This window comes from Lepisma saccharinum, chromosome 22 (genome assembly GCF_977018435.1).
Source record: "Lepisma saccharinum chromosome 22, izLepSacc3.1, whole genome shotgun sequence".
NCBI classification, from domain to species: domain Eukaryota; kingdom Metazoa; phylum Arthropoda; class Insecta; order Zygentoma; family Lepismatidae; genus Lepisma; species Lepisma saccharinum.
In genome coordinates this window covers 13,060,961-13,076,290 of record NC_139250.1, presented here as the reverse complement: position 1 = coordinate 13,076,290, position 15,330 = coordinate 13,060,961, and the positions used below count along the sequence as shown (strand labels likewise).

The 15,330-nt window shown below is 39.4% G+C and overlaps 1 long non-coding RNA gene across 1 annotated transcript in view; it reads right to left on the bottom strand.

Annotated features, from left to right (window-relative positions):
* The window catches only part of LOC146005023 (uncharacterized), a 213,005-nt gene extending 210,490 nt beyond the window's left edge, over nucleotides 1-2,515 (bottom strand). The window contains exon 1 of the long non-coding RNA XR_014443980.1: nucleotides 2,482-2,515. This is a non-coding gene — a long non-coding RNA (uncharacterized LOC146005023). The remainder of the gene's footprint in view (nucleotides 1-2,481) is intronic.
* Between the last annotated feature and the right edge of the window lie 12,815 nt (nucleotides 2,516-15,330).

The following is a 15,330-nucleotide window of genomic DNA, read 5'->3' as shown; positions in this document are numbered from 1 at the left end:
ACAAAGAAAGGTGGAGAAAGAGGGTAAGAGATGAAAGAAAGAAACGGAATCGTAACAGCTATGAGTATTGTAGCGCATTCTTTCATATCAACAATGTTACCGATAAGCGAGTGGCAACAGAGGCGTGTTCCACTTACAGTATTGCATTGTTTTCTTGCGAGCGAGAAAAATAAAGGAAGAAATTTCCGTCTTACTGAGAATAAAAACATCTCGATTGGTCTTTAAATGGTGTTCCGTTTCCCCGTTAAGGAGGTTTCCGCCTTAAGCAGGTCATTTTCAGTATAAAATCAGTCCGTTCTGGGACTTTTTTTTTTCCGTATTTACAGGTTTGCTTCTTATAGAGGTTCCGGGATATGCAGTTTTTATTGTATATTCCTAGATACGTGCCTAACCTAACAGGGTTGAAAGGTGTATTTCTTCAAGGCGGAGTGCCTCGTGGGGTAGTTTGGAAGATGGAGGAATTTTTCCGTGACGTTGGAGTCAAAAGATCATCGTGACTATAGGAGGAACCCTCTGTTATGTCACCGAAGGTCAAGACCTAACCTACAAGTCTCCAAATACCGTAACGACATTTAGAGACGACGAAATCCATGGATGGATTTTTCCCTTTCTTTTTTGGCAAAAGATCGAACCGATAGCAGATTGTCCCAAATGACTTGCTTTGATATTTCCGATGCGAAAAAAACTGCGCCCTCTATTACTGGGGGGAAGAGAGGAATCGTATATTCCAAACGGTTCATTTGAATCGTTCATTACGAACGGTTCATTCGAGCGTATCATTCCTATGGCTAGGATTTTAAAGTTCCCGAATTCAGAATGTAAAAGAGTAATTGAACCCAGTTGCTTTCAAAGGACATATGTTGACGATTTAGGAAGCTTTAAGACCGAAGTACGTGTCATTTGGAAGCAACTCAGTAACCTTTCGAACCGAAATAATAATGTAAATGTTAAAATTAATATAATTTATACACATCAGCACGTATTCATAATTATTTATTTATGAAAGTCTTACTTTAAATGGCAGAGTTAAGACCGTTCAGAGCACTTAATGCCTTGTTAAGATCACCAAAATCTGTATAAAAACAACTGTCCTTGCAAGAAAATTAATGGCAAAAAATAAAGAATTGAATATTTATTGAATAACAAAAGAAGTTGTTAGATCCAGTTGATTAGAAGTAAAGTTCCTTATTAATATTTTACGCATATTATTACACTATCTACCAAAAAGTAATTGGGCACCTATGATGGTGGTTAATTTAGTATCTAATTTGAATCATTTAGTATCATTTAGTGGGACCACTGGTGGTTGTTCGTGGCACAATGAACTCACAGGCATACTATACAATACTAGACAATGAAATGCTCCCAACCTTGTGGCGTTTTTACGGAATGGACCCCTGTTACTTCCAGGATGACAACGTTAGGTGGCATGTTTCGGAGGCTACTATGCAGTGGCATGCCGACAACAATGTTCACCGATTGATCTGGCTTGCACAGAGTCCTCATCTCAATCCCGTAGAACACCTTTGGGAGGCATTGGACTGGCGGGTGAGGTCTCGGGAGATGCGGCCAAATTCCATTGTCCAACTGAGTGAGATCTTGCAAGAGGAATGGCGACACATTCCAATGGACGTCCTCCACAATCTAGTTTAGAGCATGGCTGACAGAGTGGCTGCTGTTATAGCAGCAAGAGGTGTCTCCACGAGGTTCTAACAGGGTTCGCACCACCAGACAACCATTTTGTACAGGTGCCCAATTACTTTTTGGTAGATAGTGTATAAGTAACAGAGTGTATAAATCTTCTTTGGTACTATCATTCAAAGCTATATGATCCGAATACGAGTATAATCCTTGCCTTCAAGTAAGGGAACTTTAGTATTATACGAACTAACTGGTTAAGTTAGGTCAAAACCCCTTGCAAATATGGTTTTGCCGATCCTGAAACTAGGATTAATACTCCTAACCTAACCTAACCTAACCTATCCTAACCAGGTAGTCCGTATAATACTAAAGTACCCAAATAAGTTCGGCGGAAATAAATAACCCTACAAAATAAATACTAAACAAGTATTTTCACATGATATAATTTTAGTACTTCGTAAGTCTTTTGGGAGTGTCCAGACTCCTTGACCCCCTAAATACGTCCTAATACTCTGTGTTAGTTTTGGGAATTGGCTACACACACAATAGATGGAGCACACAATGTAAAACTTAAAATATGCAATTTGAGCTAAGTTTTAATATATATCTTTCTTCTCATATGTTTTCTGGATATGCGTACAATATTTATTGCATAAAATATTGCTAACTCTCAAAGAAATAACTGTAAATAATGAGAAGATACTGTTGTAAATATAAAACATGAATAATGAAATTTTACAAAGTTTCTAATCTTAGAGGTAAATTTTATCAGCGCACAAGTCTAGACAAAAATAATTCGATCATCACGAACAAGTTAAGACTTCACAAAAACATACTTACGTATAGAAATTCCTCACGGCGTGAAATAATATAGTTGGTACAATGCAGCAATACAATCGCACAAGATGACGTCCAGGCAACCATGGAACTAAATAGTTCTTGAGCGATTTTCGTGTTGAAATCGTAATCAAACAATCTGTTTGTTCAGCACGGCAGATAAGAAAGTAACAGTTCAACAACTTCAGTGACCACTAAATCAGCTGGAAGCTACACTTTCCGCAAGCTATATGCGTATGTAGACTGTCCACACAAACAGAATGTTCAACTTTGGTAATCCTTAACGAACACACACATGAGTATTTAACGGAAGAGACTTAAATTATACCTTCCAAATGATGATGACTCCCATTTTGCTGGTATAGTCGTTAAAAGACATTAAGTTCCCACTGAACAAGTATATTGCAAGCAAGCCCACACACGCAAATGATAACCAATAAAACACAGCTAAGCAAACGGAAGCTATTGTGTAAAACATTAGTGGAACTTCCTCTGCTGTCAACTTAACAACTACAAGGCAATACGTAGTATATATATATTTTTAAATGATGCGTTTAAGTTATGAAAGACCTCAAATGGGCTTCTGACAGGAAGGAGACATTACAAAAAAATGTTTCATATCCTCCCCCCTCTTCTGTTATCTTCTGGAACTGGCAACAGTGGAGTCACGCAGGGCACTTTAGTGTTGACCACTGCATATGGGCATTATGAGAGTGGATTGCTCTGAAAGTGAAGTTTAATTGCTTATGATTGTGCATTTGCATCTTGCAGTGAAGAGAACTATTTGAATTTGCAATTCAATAAAGCAATTTTGGTAGCTCCATCAAGGAGTTGTGGTATGTTCTTGCACTGCTAAGTGGCTATACATTTATGCAAATGGGATTCAGGAAATTCCAGTTAATTCCTAGCTAGTAATTTAGTTTGAAAGACAATAACCACGTTTATGGTACAGCTATCAATCAGATGTGACTAGCATGAACACTGCTGAATGTCACTACATGCAGCTGTGCTTTGGTCAGAACGTTCCACATTGCTGAATATTGCTTCATGTAGATGTTCCTAGTCAGAACGTTCCTTGGAAATATTTCCATTAAGCAGCTGTGACTTTTACATTGCTGAATATTGCTTCATGTAGATGTTCATAGTCATAACGTTACTTGGAAATATTTCCATTAAATAGCTGTAACTTATACAATGCTGAATATTGCTTCATGTAGATGTTCTTAGTCAGAACGTTCCTTGGAAATATTTCTATAAAGCAGCTGTGACATATACATTGCTGAATATTGCTTCATGTAGAGATGTTCCTAGTCAGAACGTTCCTTGGAAATATTTCCATTAACCAGCTGTGACTTATACATTGCTGAATATTGTTTCATGTAAATGTTCTTTCTTAGTCAGAATGTTCCTTGGAAATATTTCCATTAAGCAGCTGTGACTTATACATTACTGAATATTACTTCATGTAGATGTTCTTTGATCAGAACGTTCAAATAAGATAGCTTGGATTAAATAACATTTTCAAGGGTCCGTAAAACAGCTGTGCCATATCCACACAATGCCGAGTACCTTATTGTACTTTCATATAAACGTGCTTTACAATGTTCCTCTCAAAATAATTCGGTTTGAAAGAAAAGAACGTTGTCATGGAGCCATCAACCAGACCTACACTCTGCTATGAGTCGGTCATTTGATACATCATAGATGCATTGAAGAACATTCATTTCCAAAACTTCAGTTTAAAGGAGCGGGAAAGAGATAGAAAGAGGGAGAGAGATCACTTGAGAGGAGAAGAGAAGAAGGGAAATCGAGAAATGGAGAGATGAAGGTAGAAAAAATTAAAGAGATAAAGGAAGTGAAGAGAGAATTAATGAAAAGATAAAGAAAAAGGAGAAGTTTAAGAAAGAGAGGAAATGACATGAGAGAAGGGAAGTTTGATCAATAGATAAAGGAAAGGAGAGAGAGAGAGAAGGAAAATAGAAAGAGAGAGAGAGATGGAAAGTAGGAACAATAGAAGAAGGCATGCAGAAAGGGAAAAAAGAGAAGTAGAAAAGACGAGAGACAAGGAAAGTAGGAAGAAGAGGAGAAGGAATACAGAAACAGAGATAGATGGGGAGAAGAAATTTATGAAAAAGAGGAGAAGAAAACAGAAATAGAAAAGAAGTATAAAAGAGAGAGAAGGAAAGTAGGAAGAAGAGAAGAAGGGGTACAGAAAGAGAGAAAAGATGAGGATAAGAAATGTAGGAAAAATGAGGATAAGAAATATATGAAAAAGATGAGGATAAGAAATGTAGGAAAAAGAGGAGAATAAAACAGAAAGAGAAGAGACGAGAGAGAGGTAAATTAAGAAGAAGAGAAGAAAAGACAGAAAGAGAGAATAGGAGAAAGAGAAGGAAATAAAGAGATAAACAGGAAGAATTAGAGAGAGTATGGGAAATAATATGTTTGTTTGTGTGTGCGACAGGAAGACAGAGAGAAAGATAAGAGAACATAGAGATAGCAAGATAGTGAGAAAGACAGAGCACGATCCAACATATGAGTATTTTGCCCATATATGAACCAATCCAAACAAAATTGTCTTGTAACGCCCGCCACAGGTGGATACCCGAAGGCGAGTGACACGAACGATGGTGCTGCCCCTAGTGGCTGTGACGTTAAACCCGGCGGCCATCTGCACCACAATTTGAAGCGAATGCAGTAGATATGAAGCCATCTTGAACACACAACCCTTCCTACCAGACCGTCTAGGGACAATCTTGAGGGAGGGAGGGAGGACATGTAACGTTACACAAAGATGTGTGGTTCGAAAAAAACACCCAATAGGTCCCTAGATCGCGTGGTTTCACTTCACTCCTTAAACGCTGGAAACCACAATAAAACGGCTAATTTCCAAAACGTGTCAGATAACAATGCGACTATTGTTTTTACGGTACGTAATGGTGTCGGGCCTGGAGCCATTTTTAATTCCGCTTCTGAAATGTCCTCAAATTAGGGGGTATTTCGGAAAATAATGCCGCTGCAAATTACAGAGTTGATCAAACACTGGCGCTTAAAGTGGGCCATTCCCGAGCAGCTGCACCAAGACGTACAGGGCCGAGGGTATTTATTTATTATTTCTTTTTAACATTCAGTGAACGTCATCGTACATTTCATTAATGACGTCACTTACCGCGTTGCTTGTTAGAGTTGGGTGTTCTGAATGCCTAATTTTCGGTTGGTTGGTTTTACTTTAACATCGCCTGTTTTTGTATTAGGCTGACAGCGATGGTAAGATTAGTACCAGAGCTATGTGCGTTGTCTTAGCGTATATTGTAATTGGTCTCCGTGAAGTAACTGCCCTCTGCCGACCTTTGTGGCGGAGTGTTTAGCACAGCGCGCTACGACGCCGCCAACCACAAATGAATAGGCACGAGAACTACGCTGCTACTACTACTAATAATAATAATCATAATATAGGGTGTTCCGTATAGGACGCCGAATTAGAAAATTAAATAAAAATAGAGAAAACATCATGAAAATAGTTATATTTCACCAGAATTATCGTACACCATTCAAAGTTAAACACGACTCGGTATACGCAGAGAGCCCTGACAGAGCGGATCCTTTCAACTCCTATTTCACTAAAAATACAGCATCTACCCTCAAAAATGTACTACAATGACGTTCTCCTTAATGAAAAACACATTCAACACAAAATACTTCATACATAATAATTGTGTACAAAAAGTTACAACACAGAAGGACCTCGGTGTCATCTTTGATGAGAAACTTTCCTTTTCTGAACACATCTCTGCAGTCACGAAGGTTTCCATGCGTATCCTGGGTCTACGAGGGTCACTATTTATATTTTGAGCCTTGGCAACACTGATTGAAGTTAGGCGCGATTTGACGTTTGCACGGAATCGTCTGGCATTATTGACCATAACGTACTTCAAATGTTTTGTCAATAGCTTCATTTGTGTTGTTTATGTTGCCTTGGAGATTGCGCGACAACAATAAAATGGAATTAACTCGTGAACATTTTCGTGCGATGATTTTTTACGATTTTCGACGTGGATTATCAAGACAAGAGTGCGTCGATCAACTTACTTCCACATTTGGCGATGAAGCCCCATCCTTTGCCACTGTCAAACGCTGGTATAACGAATTTAATCGTGGCCGCCATTCGCTCACCGACGAGATTCGCGAAGGTCGTCCAAAATCAGTTGTTGTTCAAGAAAACATTGATGCTGTGCAAAACCTAATACTGCAAGATCGTCATGTGACATACTGTGAGATTGAGGCAACCATAGGCATTAGTTCCACCAGCATATATAAAATATTACATGATCATTTAGCTGTGAGAAAGGTATGTTCTCGTTGGATCCCACACAATTTGACAAAAACTCAAAACTCGTACTCTATCGTTTTACCGAAATGAACAACCTGTCTGCTCTCAGCATTTTTTACAAATCTTTCGTTTCTCCTAAAATTGAATACTGTTCTGGTCTATGGCATGCCCTTCAAATTTAGATAGGCTAAATTCTAAATTTCTTCCTGGCCATTGTTCGTTACCGAATTCCATCCACTAAACACCTACAAAAGCCTATTCTTCTGAAAATTTTAAATATCCAACCACCTCACGTGTGACATAAATTGGCAGACCATGTATTCCTTCATAAAATTGTTAATGGTACCATCAGAAGTGACCGCCTTCTTCAGGAAATTAACTTTCGAGTGCCATTTCGCAAAAAAAGAAGCACTCAACTTTTCGCTTCTCAGAAGCTGAGGTTAAACCTCATCCAACGTTCCTTGCTCTACGGACTACCCAACCAATTCAACATGTTAACAGATCAAATAGACATTTATGATAATCAGAGGCTATTGTACAAAAACATGTAACGGTCTTTATATGATGTAATTTTTGTTTATGTTATTATTTTGTTGTTATTTTTATTATTCTTTTCTACTGTTGTACATTCCAATGTAAAATGGTTAACGCTGTATTTGGAATTCTTGTTAAATAAATAAATACATATATGTAAGCAGTAACATCTCCCATTTACGTATGGAAGACAATGTCAGGCGGCATATGTCCACCCCTACTGAGTCTGCATGCATTTATACGCTCCACAAAATTATGTCTGTCCCGATGTCTCCAATCACCTGTATGATTTCCGCCTTGTTCCAAAAGGGTTCGCGTTTGTTGGCGTACACCTGTGATTTCACAAACCCCCATGAGAAGAAATCACACGGTGTAAGATCACACTCTACCTGCCAAAACCCACCACACAGTCGTTCTCAGCGCATGGATGGATTCACGCTCCTGGATTATTCGAGGATTTTCGGAAGGAAACCACAACAAACGAGTCACAACAATTGAGGCTACATTAATCGGCATGACAACAGATACCAACATTGGTAAGAACAGGTCTGCCAACCTCGAAACAAAACACTCGATTCAAATTCGGCGTCCTATACGGAACACCCTTTAATAATAATAAATGAATATTAAATAACCCTATTTATTATTATTATATTAATAGTAATAATAATACCAACGTTTCTCCAGGGAAGGAAAGTTTCCGTACTTTTCAACATGGTTTGTAGTTTTTATTTATTATTGTGTTGATCATAATAAGTAGTCTCATAAATAGGGTGCGGATTTATAGGCACTGAAAACCTCTCATATAGGCAGGCAAGTAGGCATCAAAAATGATGAAAGTCAATACTCAAAAAGGTACAACAAAACAAGAAAAGGCACTAGAATAGGCCCTTAAAAGGTACCTCAAAATAAAAATAGGCACTGAACATGAACTTATTTCAATGTTCGTCTTCCATTGCGCAGTTATATTGTATTAGTATCACAGTTTACACTAACGATTCACAAACTATTAATACTATTTTAATCGAAATCCACATTTGCGGGGAATCGTCAGCTAAAGTAATTCTCACAAAAATAACTTGTGTTAACGATTGGTGCGCGAACATAGTTGGTCACAAGTGACGAAGAAACAATTTGCACTAACAAGAAAATTATTTTATAGGATGTTCCAATTAAAATTTCTCTGAATAAATGAACTTGTGTTAAATGATGGTCCATCTATATAGATACGTATAACCTGAGAAAAGTCTTTTTTTAAAATTTCTCTTTAATATCCTTGTATGTAAATGTGTCATTATTTCACATACACTGCTGAAACAGGATGGCATTGTAACTCTCACATTCGCTACTAGAGCACCATCTACAGCATCTTTACTGAGTTTCCAAGAACAGCCATGTTGACAATAGACTATAAGCCTCAAGCTACAATGTTTAACAATGAGATTCGACCAATAAAGGGTATATTTAATCTCTTACGCTCCTCCTAGTTTGGAGAACGTGTAATCTCCAGCAAGAACTTATCCCCTCTTTTCAACTCTCATTTTTCTTGTAGCGTTTATTAACACAGGAGAGAGAGAGAGAGAGAGAGAGAGCTTGCGAACTAACAGATTAGTACCTGCGCAACGGAACGTGGAGATAGAGCACACAATAAGAACCTAATGTCAATACATTTTAAAGCGTTCTTTGCCTTTTCTGATCGTTACTGGGTAAGAAATATGCTCAAATTACCATGGATAGATAAAGGCAAGGTATAACTTATCTTAGTCGTGTTCATACGAAGCGAGTAAAGAGCATAATAATGGTTTATATGATGTTACTGGATGCCTAATAGGCTTAAGCCTGTTATTAGTTTCAGAAATTAATCACAGATGGCGAGGTTTTCTTGAAAATCATGATGATCAAACTGTTGAAGAACTTCACAAGGAAAATTAATATAAGAAGCATCCTAATGAGAAAGCAATGTGATTATTTACATGTCTCCTTTGCACATGTGAACTGGGAAAGTTCTAGCAACATACCTCATGGAAGTTATAATGCACAATGATATTTTATGCACCTTTATTTATATGATTTTGATATGCGGAATGTCGTGGGGCCATTTGGAGGAAGTGGAGTAGGGTTACACACGTACACAATCTTGGACTGTTGTGTAGGTGATGTGATGAGTACTACACCGCCTTCACCCCAAACCCGCTCCATGCTGGGACCACGTGAAAAATTCGTACCTGAAATCGCCCACTCCGGGAATCTAATCCGTATCTCCTGAGTGGCAGTCATACCCCTACCGAATGGACCACCATAAAAAAAAGTGGGTAGAAGTAAGCACATAATAATTATGATTGCGGGGTAGCAATCACCTGGTTCTGGTGTTTATTCAGCCTTAATTAGCCTCTAATTCTGGGAACAAGCTGCAAACCCTCCATGAGCCTTCATGGCATGGTACAATGCACACTCTTAAACCTTTACATAGCCATCTCGGTGGCCGAACGTGTTGAGAGGTTGATTCACGGTGGTCACCAAAGGAAGTTCCGTTTTTTATTGTTTTTGTTGCTTTTCCGCCACTTTTGGCTAATCGCCACGATGATGATATGATGAAATTGATGAAGGGGGGCACTCACAAAGGTCACTCACGCCCAGGTTGTGATTCGAACCTGGGACTCTGACGTCGTACCGAGCTGTGCTAACATCTCCGTCTTGTCTCGAATACCCGCTTGGGTATTCCTTAATCAAATTCATCTGACCATCATTCACTTGCATCGTCGCGATTAGTCTAAAGCGTCAGAATACAACTACAAATACAAATACAAAAACCGGAAACAAAAACTTGAAAATGAAGCTGGCTGTAACCATAACAATGCCAAACAATAATCAAATGAACAATGAGTGACATTACCATTCCCAGGAAACCACAAATGTAAGGACTATGGCTTATAACCAGTCGTATCACCAGCATGTTCTCAAAAAAAAGACAAATATATTCAGACTTTGCAACAGGTTATTACCAAATCCAAACGCCAATTAGCCTCTGCGCGTTGCGAAACGTCTCCTTTTGTACAGCGTCCTGGCAGACGGATCTCCTTTTGTATGCACAGCGTCCTCACGTGATCGCCACACCCACCTCAAAGCGCATGTGTGTGTGCGGTTGCATACTGAGACGCACACTAGCGTCTCGAGGCTTTTCCCGAATGGGAAGAGGACTAATTATATGTGCTTGCCATCTTGGTGATTTCCGCTTCGTGCTATTAATGCACTTGCAGATGGTCCGTTTTGCTCAAAGCATGTAGGAGGAACGGCACCTCCCTCCGTTGGATGCTCACATAATATTAAGCTATTTGCGTGGAGTATCACTTCCCCGTAGATACTGTAACAGCTGGCTCGCAAGACACAGTGGGTGTGGAGGTGGACATTTTGACCTCCGGTACAGCTGAAGACGTTCCTAAAGGAAATGTTCGTGTTCTTCAATTGCCAGAATCGCGGTGGTTCTTTGGATGTGACATGTGACTTCCACACAGGTTGAAAGGTTCGTTTCTCGAAGTGATCTCGAGTACAGTAGCGTATACTGAGTCAAAGACCTGAACTAGCTTACTATGACACCTGGTCCTAGGCTATGGAAGAAGGGAGAAGACTAGGCTCATTCTTGACGTCTTCAAAGAAGTCACGTTGCAATCCCAACGGCAGTCAGGTTGCAAAATTATAAAAAAATCAGGTTGCCAACTTCTAAGAATACAGGTTGCCAACTCCTAAGAATTGAGATTGCAAACTCATACGAATTCAGCTTGCCAAGTCCTAAGAATTCAGCTTGCCAAGTCCTAAGAATTCAGCTTTGCCAACTCCCAAGAATTCAGGTTGCCAACTCCTAAGAATTCAGGTTGCCAACTCCAAAGAATTCAGTTTGCCAACTTCAGAATCGCCATTATCTTCATTTCTAAATCAGGCTAATTCACAGTTTCTAATCGATTTTTCTTAGGTATTTTACTTTCGCAGATGGCCTAGCTAGCCTGCAATATACGCTCCTGCTCGAGTAGACGATACTACCAATATTCAATCCTAGAAGAGTACCTGCTCAGCTTGCAACTAACGCCAAAAATAAATGCTAACAATTCCTGACCTACAATTCAGATTGGGTCTAATAATGCATAAGTGGTTAGGTTAGAAGAGCCAGGATTAGAGCTCTTACTATTTAAATGTGTCCTTTGTTGCAAGCTGAGTGTGTCCCGCACCAAACCCCAAATACTTTAGGAGTGTCATTCCTCCAGAACAAGTAGTATCAGAGAGCCATTTTATCAAAATAAATAGTACGGAGTGCCGTTCTGCCAGAAGTATCAGAGCGCATTCCACCACGAAAAATAGTACCGGAAATTCCCTCCGCCAGAAGTATCAGAGCGCATTCCACCACGAAAAAAAGTACCGGAAATTCCCTCCGCCAGAACTAATATCACCGCAGTACCGTTCAGCCAGAATAGTATCAGAGAGCCATTCAAACAGGACAAATATATCGTATTGCGGTTTCACTGAAGCAAATAGTACCGGCGTGCCTTTCCGCTAGAACAAAAGGTACCAGAGTGTCGTTCCGCTAGAACTAGTAGTATCATGACAAATAGTACCAGAGTACCGTTCCGTTAGAACAAAGAATAACGGAGTGTCGTTCCACTAGAACTAGTAGTATCGTGACAAAATAGTACCAGAGTACCTTCCGCTAGAACAAAGAGTAACGGAGTGTCGTTCCACTAGAACTAGTAGTATCGTGACAAACAGTACCAAAGTACTGTTCCGCTAGAACAAAGAGTACCAGAGTGTCGTTGCACTAGAACTAGTAGTATCGTGACAAAATAGTACCAGAGTACCGTTCCGCTAGAACAAAGAGTAACAGAGTGTCGTTCCACTAGAACTAGTAGTATCGTGACAAACAGTACCAAAGTACTGTTCCGCTAGAACAAAGAGTACCAGAGTGTCGTTGCACTAGAACTAGTAGTATCGTGACAAAATAGTACCAGAGTACCGTTCCGCTAGAACAAAGAGTAACAGAGTGTCGTTCCACTAGAACTAGTAGTATCGTGACAAACAGTACCAAAGTACTGTTCCGCTAGAACAAAGAGTACCAGAGTGTCGTTCGACTAGAACTAGTAGTATCGTGACAAAATAGTACCAGAGTACCGTTCCGCTAGAACAAAGAGTAACGGAGTGTCGTTCCACTAGAACTAGTAGTATCGTGACAAAATAGTACCAGAGTGTCGTTCCGCTAGAAAAAGAGTACCAGAGTGTCGTTCGACTAGAACTAGTAGTATCGTGACAAAATAGTACCAGAGTGCTGTTCCGCTAGAACAAAGAGTACCAGAGTGTCGTTGCACTAGAACTAGTAGTATCGTGACAAAATAGTACCAGAGTACCGTTCCGCTAGAACAAAGAGTAACAGAGTGTCGTTCCACTAGAACTAGTAGTATCGTGACAAACAGTACCAAAGTACTGTTCCGCTAGAACAAAGAGTACCAGAGTGTCGTTGCACTAGAACTAGTAGTATCGTGACAAAATAGTACCAGAGTACCGTTCCGCTAGAACAAAGAGTAACAGAGTGTCGTTCCACTAGAACTAGTAGTATCGTGACAAACAGTACCAAAGTACTGTTCCGCTAGAACAAAGAGTACCAGAGTGTCGTTCCACTAGAACTAGTAGTATCGTGACAAAATAGTACCAGAGTGCTGTTCCGCTAGAACAAAAATACCAGAGTGTCGTTCCACTAGAACTAGTAGTATCGTGACAAAATAGTACCAGAGTACCGTTCCGCTAGAACAAAGAGTAACAGAGTGTCGTTCCACAAGAACTAGTAGTATCGTGACAAACAGTACCAAAGTACTGTTCCGCTAGAACAAAGAGTACCAGAGTGTCGTTGCACTAGAACTAGTAGTATCGTGACAAAATAGTACCAGAGTACCGTTCCGCTAGAACAAAGAGTAACAGTGTGTCGTTCGACTAGAACTAGTAGTATCGTGACAAAATAGTACCAGAGTGCCGTTCCGCTAGAACAAAGAGTACCAGAGTGTCGTTGCACTAGAACTAGTAGTATCGTGACAAAATAGTACCAGAGTACCGTTCCGCTAGAACAAAAATACCAGAGTGTCGTTCCACTAGAACTAGTAGTATCGTGACAAAATAGTACCAGAGTGTCGTTCCGCTAGAACAAAGAGTACCAGAGTGTCGTTGCACTAGAACTAGTAGTATCGTGACAAAATAGTACCAGAGTGCCGTTCCGCTAGAACAAAGAATAACAGAGTGTCGTTGCACTAGAACTAGTAGTATCGTGACAAAATAGTACCAGAGTGCTGTTCCGCTAGAACAAAGAGTACCACAGTGTCGTTCCACTAGCACTAGTAGTATCGTGACAAATAGTACCAGAGTGCCGTTCCGCTAGAACAAATAGTACCATAGTCCCGTTCCGCTAGAACAAAGAGTATCGGAGTCTAATTCAGTTAGAACTATTAGTATCACGACAAAAAGTACCGGCGTGTCTTTCCGCTAGAACAAAGAGTACCGGAGTGTCGTTCCGCTAGAAGAAATATTGGAAAGTCAGTTCGTCGATACGAATAGTACCGGAGTAACAGCTAGACATACTGACTCCACTCCAAGACGGACAATGATTATTTTGACATTTTTACTTTAACCTAGATAAAACCGGGAACGTTGTTATTCCCACAAAGAGAGGAGCTGTTGGGAAGAAAATAATATTCAAATACACAGTCGCAACAGGAAGTATCGCATTTCCCACAGCTCACACGAGGCTGTATTCATGTACACGAAAACGCATACAAAATGCCAGAAAAACATGAAAAGAGAAGTGTTTTTTTCCCGAAAAAAATACATAATTTACATTTTTCTGGCAGCTTCGTGTCTTATCTGCGGGATCTAACAGTGGAACGTCGAAGGGGAAAAAACTGGTACGTGAGAAAATATTCACGTCATATTCAAATGTGTCATGGTTGTCGAAAAAAATATTTTTTTAGGGTCTTTTCTATCCGGGGAGAATGCCAGGGTCAAGGGAAGGGAGAAAGGGCATAAGGGCACCAAGTAATTTTGCCATCTAGTTGCAAATTGTTGGGAAATATTTTAGCCACGGCAATACTGCGAATACTTGTGTGTTTAGTGGAAGAACAACACATGCAATGTTACTAGAAAACTGGCGTCCGTCTGTCTGAGAATCGCCCTGTCGAACAAGGTCATTGAGGTTGGAAAAAAGACCCCCTTCCTCTCTTCTGGAAGTTGACAACCTTCTTTGGAGTCACAAAACAGCAGAAAACTTGTTATTTTTATTATTAACTAGCTGATTACCCGGCGTTGCCCGGGTATTTATTTATCCCAATCTTCTATTAGACAGGAAAATAATGGATTCTAACTATAGTGTAAAATGTAACTAATTTTATTTACAGGTATTTAAAAGTGTAAGTGCAGTGTACAAATTATAAAGTAAAATGTTTTACAAATTCACTATAATATTAATTTACCTCAAAACTTGATTATAAATAGAGCCCGGAAGTTCAGGCATTTATTTTCGTTAAAATAGGCAGGCAAAAAGGCATTTATAATGTGGAAAATAGGCACTAAAATGAAAAAAAAGGCAAAATAAACCGAAAAAAGGCATATTTGGAAGTCGCTTACTTTTATCTATAATTTCTGGCAAAATGTTGAAGATCTACATTGGGAAGAGCATTTCAATTTTCTCCGTCTTGATTGCACATAACTACAAGGTGTTTTTTTAAAGTTCTCATCATTCATTGATAGTAGTCTGTCAGAGAGAATGTTTTTCATAATAGAAAATGATATTTCTACTTCGAGAGAAGTTATTGGAGCATACATAAAACAAGCTAATTTTGGTAACAGCATTTTCACCTTTAGAATATCACAAATTGTTTTCAATTGTTTCAAGTCCTCATTTGGACTCACTACCCGTTTGCACTTTTCCGCAACAGGTAACCTTTTTTCTCCTGGCACTTCCATCT